The sequence below is a fragment of the Cornus florida genome, unplaced genomic scaffold (assembly GCF_030987335.1).
Source record: "Cornus florida cultivar Cherokee Brave unplaced genomic scaffold, ASM3098733v1 CherokeeBrave_3.0.0_Hap2_Chr10, whole genome shotgun sequence".
Taxonomy (NCBI): Eukaryota; Viridiplantae; Streptophyta; class Magnoliopsida; order Cornales; family Cornaceae; genus Cornus; species Cornus florida.
The window spans coordinates 16103978-16112527 of record NW_026775580.1 but is presented as its reverse complement, the minus strand read 5'-3'; the positions used below and the strand labels follow the sequence as shown (position 1 = coordinate 16112527).

The 8550-nt window shown below is 37.7% G+C and overlaps 1 long non-coding RNA gene across 1 annotated transcript; it reads left to right on the top strand.

Moving 5' to 3' along the window:
* Positions 1 to 43: 43 nt before the first annotated feature.
* Positions 44 to 564, top strand: LOC132279025 (uncharacterized). Its single transcript, XR_009471195.1, has 2 exons — positions 44 to 160; positions 356 to 564. It is a non-coding gene; the product is annotated as an uncharacterized LOC132279025 (long non-coding RNA).
* Positions 565 to 8550: the final 7986 nt, after the last annotated feature.

Below are 8550 nucleotides of genomic sequence, written 5' to 3'. Positions count from 1 at the left end.
CCTATATATTGTGTACTTTGTGACTTGGGTAAATGACTCGGAGAAGAGAAAAAAATTGAGAAAAACAATACAGAGAGAGTTCTGAGGACAGAGACGCCGAGAGAAGGCAGTGAGGGCCGAGACTTGGTGCTCAGATGAATTATTATTATTATTTTACAGAGTAGGGATCATCCTACCTTGAATGGCTTGGATAATTTTATTTCAAATATTTTGTTGATTGTTATTTTGCTAAAAATTGCATATATGTATTTTGTTTAAAAGCATATATATATTTTTTATGAAGCAAATTTATCATGAAACTCTTTGAAATCCTTATTATGGTTTTTCCTACTGTCTCACCCCCCTACAGTTTCAGGTACCGAGGATAAGCTTGGATTGCTAGTTGCGAGATTAGGTGAAAAAGTAGGAGTTGAGGAATTATTATTATTTTTATTTTGGAGATGTTGTATCTATATTTGAGGAAATTGATTTAGTATCAATTTAATTAATTTGAGATGGTGTCTTATTTGTTTTGAGGAAATTTGATTGATTTTGTATCAATAAAGGATATTTAATTTCTTTTGAGATCCTGGGTGTCTTTTATGAAGTATTTTGATTTGAATAAATTGAGGATTTTATTTAGAAAAAATTCGGGGCGTTACAGATTAGATAGAGATTGTTTTGATTTGTAGCCTAATTGATTTGAGCTTGTAAATCCGTAGGGGTGTTTGAATACCTAGTGCCCTAAAACTATCTGGTTTGGGAATCATTGACCTAATGCCCGACCTCATAAATCGCTAGAAAGCTTAATAGATCAACACATTGCACCATGCTTCCATCTTTGATCATATAAAAAAATAATAATAATAAAAAAAAATAAAAAATAAAAAAATTCGAGTGAAAAGAATAAGCGCACTTAGAACAATAAAGCTTTAATAAAAAGTTCACTTTTTGTCTTGATAATCGGTACTAGATTTGTGTGCTAGTTTGAGGGTAAGGATGTGATTAATTCTTTAGTTGGCCAAGATAGTAATATATTTGATGCCGATCCACTCAAAAAGGATTCTAGAGTTGTTTTGATTTTCATGATCATTTTCTTGATGTGTGGAGGACCATACTTACTTGCTTGATGTTGAGATTTTGGGAGATTGCTTGGAAATGTTTGAAACATTGCATACTTGAGGTAATTTTCTCCCAATGCCTGTTTGCAATATTGGTGCTTCTTTTGAAAGAATGAGCTCAATGTTTGTGGACATCATTTCTAGAAACCCTCACGAGACTTCCCTCGTCCTCTAGGGGTACCCTAGGGGTTTAAAAGGCTTGTTGCATGTGCTAAATGCAATCGTGTTCCTTACGAAAGTGGTGTGATCCATTTATTGCTTTCTAGTTCATAGTTGTATAGTTGTTCATTTCATTCCTTTACTTTCTAGTTCATTGCTAGGGACTAAAAATATTTAAGTTTGGGGGTGTGATGAGCGCTGAAAAGTGCGTATTTAAACCCCTTAAGCTTAGGTGTTCTAGAACATTTATCGATCTTATTTTACCGTTTTGTATTGATTTCGCGTTATTTCCATTTTCAGGTACTTATCCCCAAAATAAGCTAACTCAGCCAAATAAGAGCATAATTGAAGCAATTCTGGGATGAATCAAAGAAAGGAGCAAAGTAGAGCAAAAGGAAGAAAAAGGTGGAATTTCAGCAACTTCGATCGATCTCAAGAAAAGTTCGATCGATCCAACTTTCATCAATCTCAACACTTCAAGATAGATCTGAGCCATGTTTGTCCCTATTCAAAGATCTAAAAAGTTCGATCGATCCAACTTCCATCTCTGATCGATTGAACATTCTTGTCCTTATCCAAATGATTGATCTTATCCAGTTGTACCACCCTACCAACCACTTTTGTCCTTTTCCCAAAAATATCTTCAAAATATCTCAGATTTGTTTTTTTACAAAAAGGTGCCGTCATTGAGGATCGATCTAACTTCAGTTTGATAGATCTCAGCCATGTTCAATTGATCCAGGTCCAAGGTTCGATCGATCGAACTTCCTCCAGTACGAAAAAGTTAAATTTCCAGCTCACAAAAGTTGTCCTTTATCCAATCATTGGAGAATATTTGATGTACGACCACAGCTCATTTTGGGTGTCATTTGACCTACCTATATAAGGATAAGGATTACTTTTTGTGAGAAACGATCATATTGTATTATCTCATATCATATCATAACTTAGAGAACTCTTAGTGAGGAAGCAAAAGAGGAAGAGGAGGCTAGAGACACCATTGGAGGCTCTTCATTAACCAAGGAGCAGATTTCTTCCATAAAGCTTGCCCTTGAGGGTTGGACGACATCATCCATGAGTGGTTAGACATCCTCTTGGGGCTAGAGTTAGCCCTAAGTATGCTTTTTACTTCTTGATTTATGTATTTTTGAGGGGATTTGTATTGTGATTCATGTCTTGACACTTCTATATATATAGATCTTGTTTATTCAATGATTTATGTGGTTTAATGCTTCCAATTGATCATTTCATTCTATCCATATGTCTATGTATGCTAGAATAGATGTTCATGTGTTTGTCTCTATTTCTTGTGTTATTGATGCATGTCTATGTGTGTTGATGCTATAGATCTAAAGATTGTCAAGACATAGTACTTAATGTCATGTTCTTGTGATTTATTTGATGGTTCATACTCATTTCTTGATGGATTGTGCCTCTCCCTTAGTTTAATTAGTTTAATTTCATGTCATTAGCTTAGTTGTAGTGTAGTTGTTAAGTGGGAGGACAATCCATGCTGTTGTCGATGTTCCATACTCATGAAAAGCAAGTAACATGTATCTCTAACCTTGTGATATGTTTGGATTGTGAGCTTAAAAAAAGGATTAATGGCTTAATTTGATATATTGTGCTATCCACCATGTTGTTTAGACAATATATGCTTAATTTGTCATCCATGATTATTGAAGCAACCACACACACACACTCTACATTGCAATACATGTTCTTCCCCTCATTAATCATTCATTAAAGGTGTAGAAAAGCTATCCTTAGCGGTGATCTCTAAACCCCAAGATCTCTCTCTCTTTTATTCTCTCTATTGCATTATTGCTTACTTTAATTTAATTTGCATCTAGTTTAATTCAACTAACGAACCACTATTTTGATCACTCGACCTACTAACCCAAATTTTGATTCCTCAACCTAGTACGATACTCAATCCCTTGGGACGATTCTTACTCACCCTAGCTATATTTTTAGTGAAAGGTAGTAGTGGCAATTTATAAATGTAAAACTTGGCCACATAAGCATAAACTTTGGGTTTGAATTGACGACACACCACCTTGCTCACTTTCCTTTGCCCAATGTACCTAGTCAAACATGAACCAACACAATAAGTAATCAAAAATAAAAATAAAGTAAAGACATGATCAAAAGAGTACTAATTCCTAATTGTTTCCACAATACGACGTTGCCTAAAATCAATCCCCGGCAACGGTGCCAAAAATTTGGTGGTTGCCATCGCGTTGCACCAAAAGTTTGCAAAGAGGTGAACTAAGAGTGTGAGTGTGCAATGTGGCCAAGTTTTAAATTTATAAAAGCCACTACTACCTCTAACTAAAAATATAGCTAGGGTGAGTAGGGATCGTCCCAAGGGATTGGTGGGTCGTATTACTATGGAAACAAGATTAGGGTTAGTTGGTCGAGTGATCAAAATGTGGTTAGTTTGGTTGATTAAACTACAATTAAGACTAAACAAGGTCAATATAAAATAAGTAATTAAAGGATGGAGAAAACAAGAGAGAGAGGTCTTGGGACTTAGAGGTCACCACTAAGCATCACCTTTCTATACACTCAATTCATAATTAATGAGGAGGAAAACATATGTTGCAACAATAGTGAGTGTGTGTGGTTATTTCAACAAGCATGGATGACCAGTTAAGTATATATTGTCTAAACAACACAATGAATAGTACAATATATCAAACTAAGCCATTAATCCTTCTTTTAAGCTCACAATCCAAACGCATCACATGATTAGAGAAATATACTACTTGCATTCATAAGTATAGAACATCAAACAACAAGCATGGATTGTCCTCCCATTTAACAACTAAAGTAACTACACTACATCTAAGCTAATGACATGAAAATTAAACTAATTAAACTATGGGAGAGGCACAATCCATCAAGAAATAAGTATGAACCATCAAATAAACCACAAGAGCATTCTATTAAGCACTATGTCTGGACAATCTCTAGATCTAGAGCATCAACACACATAGACATACATCAACAACACAAGAGCTAGAGATAAACATATGAACATTAATTCTAGCATACATAGACATATGGATAGAATGAAATGATCAATTGGAAGAATTAAACCACACAAATCATTGAATAAACAAGATCTATGTATATAAAAATGTCAAAACATGTATTACAACACAAATCCCCTTAAAAATACATAAATTAAGGTAAATAAGGCATGCTTAGGGCTAACTCTAGCCCCAAGAGGATGTCTAGCCACTCATGGATGGTGTCCTCCAACCCTCAAGGGCTATCTCCATGGTAGAAATGCTCTTCTTCTTGAGGTAGATGGAAGACTTCCCAATAATGTGTCTCTATCCTCCTCTTCTCTTTTCTTCCTCTCTAAGAATGATATCAAATGTTGTATCTAAAAAACATGTAAAAGTGGCTTATAATCCTTATATAGGTAGCTGAAATGTCACACCCAATGGTCTAGGCTCGTACATAAGGGCTCCTCTAATGATTGCACCATGAGACAACTTTTAATGAGCTGGAAATTGATTTAATTCGTACTTGAGAGGGTTCGATCAATTGAACCTATGCTGAGATCGATCGAACTTGGCTGAGATCTATCAAACTTTGGCTGGATCGATCCTCCCATAGCGGCGCCTTTTTAGATAAAGACAAATCTGAGATATTTTTGAGATATTTTGGGAAAGAGACAAAAGTGGTGGGTGGGGTGGTAAGACAAGATAAGATGGAATCTTTTCGGTCGATTTAATAAATGTTGGATCGATCGAACATTGTGGGATTTTTGGATAAATACAAAAGAGCTTGGATCCATCTTGGAGTGCAGAGATCGATCTATGTTAAATCGATCGAAGAAATTCTGTGATCGATCGAACTTTGCTGAACTTCCACCACTTGCTTCATTTTGCTTCCACTTTGCTCCTTTCTTTCATTCATCTCAAGATTGTTTCAATTATACTCTTATTTGGCTGAATTAGCTTATTTTGGGGATAAGTTCCTGAAAATGGAAATAACATGAATCAATCCAAACGGAAAAATAAGATAGATAAAGGTACTAGAATACCTAAGCTTAACGAGTTTAAACGCGCACTTTTCAGCACTTATCAGAGGTCCATGACCAATATCCACGATGTGGAGGTAATAACTTGGAGGAGTTTAGGACATTGTTCTTTGACCGCTTCTTTTCGAGGGCTATGAGGCAGGACATGAGAGTGCAGTTCATAAGTCTCTATCAGGGCATGATGAGTGTCATTGAGTATGAGACACGCTTTACTTCTCTTTCCTGCTATGCACCAGGGATGGTAGCTACCGATGAGCTCAGGGCAAGGAAGTTTCAGGATGGGTTACATCTTGATATTAGGCCACAGATTTCAGTATTGGATTGAGAACCTACGGAGAGGTGGTCTAGAGGGTTATGATGGTTGAGGAAGAGGACCGAGATCAGTACAGGATCAAGGATTCATATAAGCAGTCTCATAGAGAGGCTTCATCAGTATCTGTTGGGAGTCAGTGGAAGAAGGCAAAGGCCGGGGACAGTTCTCATGTTCAGGGACAGTCACAGCAGGCTTGGTCTACACCCACAGTTCCTGCTTCCTCGGGGAAGTTGATTTGTCACCACTGTCAGTAGTCGGGGCACATCAAGCCTCGCTGCCCACAGTTACAGCCTCAGGGCAGTTGTTCTTAGACGAGTAAGTATTCAGCTTTGACGAAGGGGCTCCAAGGAGCATGCATTTACTGCAAGCAGTCTGTAATTATTCAGTTGGGTTTCAGGGTGCCTCAGGCACCACAGCCAGCTGCACCAGTCAGTTCATATCCGGGTAAAGGCCCTGCGCCTGCTACTTCCGGATATCAGTCAGCTCAGCAGGGTAGTTCACAGCAGTCTGGGGCTCAGGGACCAGCTTACACACTACCACAGGCCGATACCTCCGCTGGGACTTCTATAGTTCAAGGTATCTTTCTAGTCTTCAGTTCTTGGGCTAGAGTTCTTGTTGACATGGGTGCATCACATTCATTCATATCTGCTTCATTTGCACATTCTTTGGGTCTGGAGGTCACGCAACGGGATGGTTTCCTTTGTGTTAACACACCAGTTAGGGGTCCAATGTTTTTAGACCGTGTTTATCGGGGTTGCGCTATCGAAATAGCTGAGCGGACTTTAGAGTTTGATTTCGTCATTTTTGTCATGACAGGCTTTTACGTAATTCTCGGGATGGATTAGTTATCCTTCTTTCGTGCTACGATTGATTGTTTTCACGAGAGAGTGACTGTTTGTACTCCTAAGGGAGACTGTTTTCACTTCGTGGGAGATCGGAGCGATTTTCACCCGGTGATTGTTTTTAGTATTGGTGATTAGAGTCACCATAGGTCTTACTTGGCCAGTCTCTTGGCTGAGGAGGACAGCAGGTTGGGTCGTGTTTTTTTGGTAGTCGTAGATGAGTTTCTGGATGTCTTTCCGGAGGAGTTGACAGAGCTTCCTCTTCTTTGGGAAGTTGTCTTCGCCATTGATGTCATTCCCAGTACTGCACCCATTTCTATGGCACCATACTGCATGGCACCGATAGAGCTTAATGAACTGAAAGCTCAATTGGATGATTTGAAAGCTAAGGGTTTTATTCATCCTAGTGCTTCACCCTAGGGAGCACCGGTTCTTTTTGCGAAGAAGAAGGATGGGTCTTTGAGACTTTGAGAAATTCTTGTTGCAATTGGGCCCATGATGTGATGGAGTTTGCAACAAGGGAGTTTAACCAATACTTTGCCCTATCTTTTAAGGAGAATGGAAATAGACGCAGGTGAAGTGCATTCTCAGGGAAACCCCTCATCTTGATAGTAGAGCAAATTTCAAGGAACTCATCAAGATGCTTATAGGGATCTTCATTATCAAAGCCATGAAAGGATGGAAGCATGGATGGTGCTAGATTTGATTTCATATTGAGTGGCTTCGATATTTGGCATCACTATGCAAGAGGGAAAAGCATAAGTGGTAGGGATGAAATGGTCACGAAGAGTCATGGGAACCACATTTGGAATTTCAGCCCCATTATTATTGATTCCCTCATTCTCTAAATTTTCTTCATTACCGACCATTGTATTAAATTCAAGTTCAATTCCTCTTATGTTAGCAGATTCCCTAAGGTTTCTTCTAAGAGTCCTTTCAAGTGAATTTATATCAACTGGTGACTCAAGAGTCGGTAAGGAAAGTGATCTTTGGCCAAACATTAACAAATCACAACACAATCAAAACAACAATGCATCACCATAACCTCCACATACAATGTTCCCATTTTCCTCAATTATCAACAACAGAAATTAAATGGCCACGACAAGGACCGATGCTTTGTAATATAGAAAAACAAAAAATAGCCTCAACAAGGGCTTCACAATTCAACTATCTCTAATTTAACCACATGCAAGATATTCACAACCTTGAGACCAGGACTTCGAAAACTTACCAAGAGTCTTTTATACTTACAAATTTGCTAGCTTTCCCATGGCAAGCCTTGAGTACCTAGAATCTCACAAGAAAACTTGAAACACAAATTAATTGAAACCAACGAGAAAATATCCACAAGAACATAATATTCACAATCAAACCAAAGTTAATCCTAGAACCTCAGTTGTAAAACCGTTTGCACTCCCCGACAATGGCGCCAAAAATTGATCGGTTGTCAATTATACATCAACCTTTGCAATAGCACAAATCATTGTAAAATAGGGCTATTAGTCAGGTAAGTCGAACCACTGGGACTGCTAGTTTGTGGCAACCAAGGTCTTTGAATTCACTTTTAGCTTGAAGAAAGGTGTAGAGTTTTGTTTGGTTTATCACTTGAAATTAAAATGTGCTTAAAGCAATAATTTGCAAGAAACTTAGAGGAAAGAGATATAAATAGAGAAGACTAGGAAAGTGAATCCACTACTTACCCTATAAGCATGCTAATTGAGGTAAACTTAGGGGAAACAACACAAATATGTGACTACGAAATGCTACAACACAAAATTGCTACATTCCTTCAAGAAATTCATGAAATTAATGGCAAGAATAACCTATCAAAGTTACACATGCTTGAACTACCTAACATAGGGTATAGTTTTAAACATGCTTGCTAAGCTAGAGATTATCAAGCCTTTAATCACATGGAAAGAGCACATGAAGTCAAGAGTCAAGAATAGTCCATCAAAGGAGGTCTTAAGCTATGGAAAATCAAGATTCTCATATAACATACCAAGAAACCCATTTCACAATCTCATTTCCATTGTCACTATGAAAATACAAGCCATACAATCATGAGAAAAT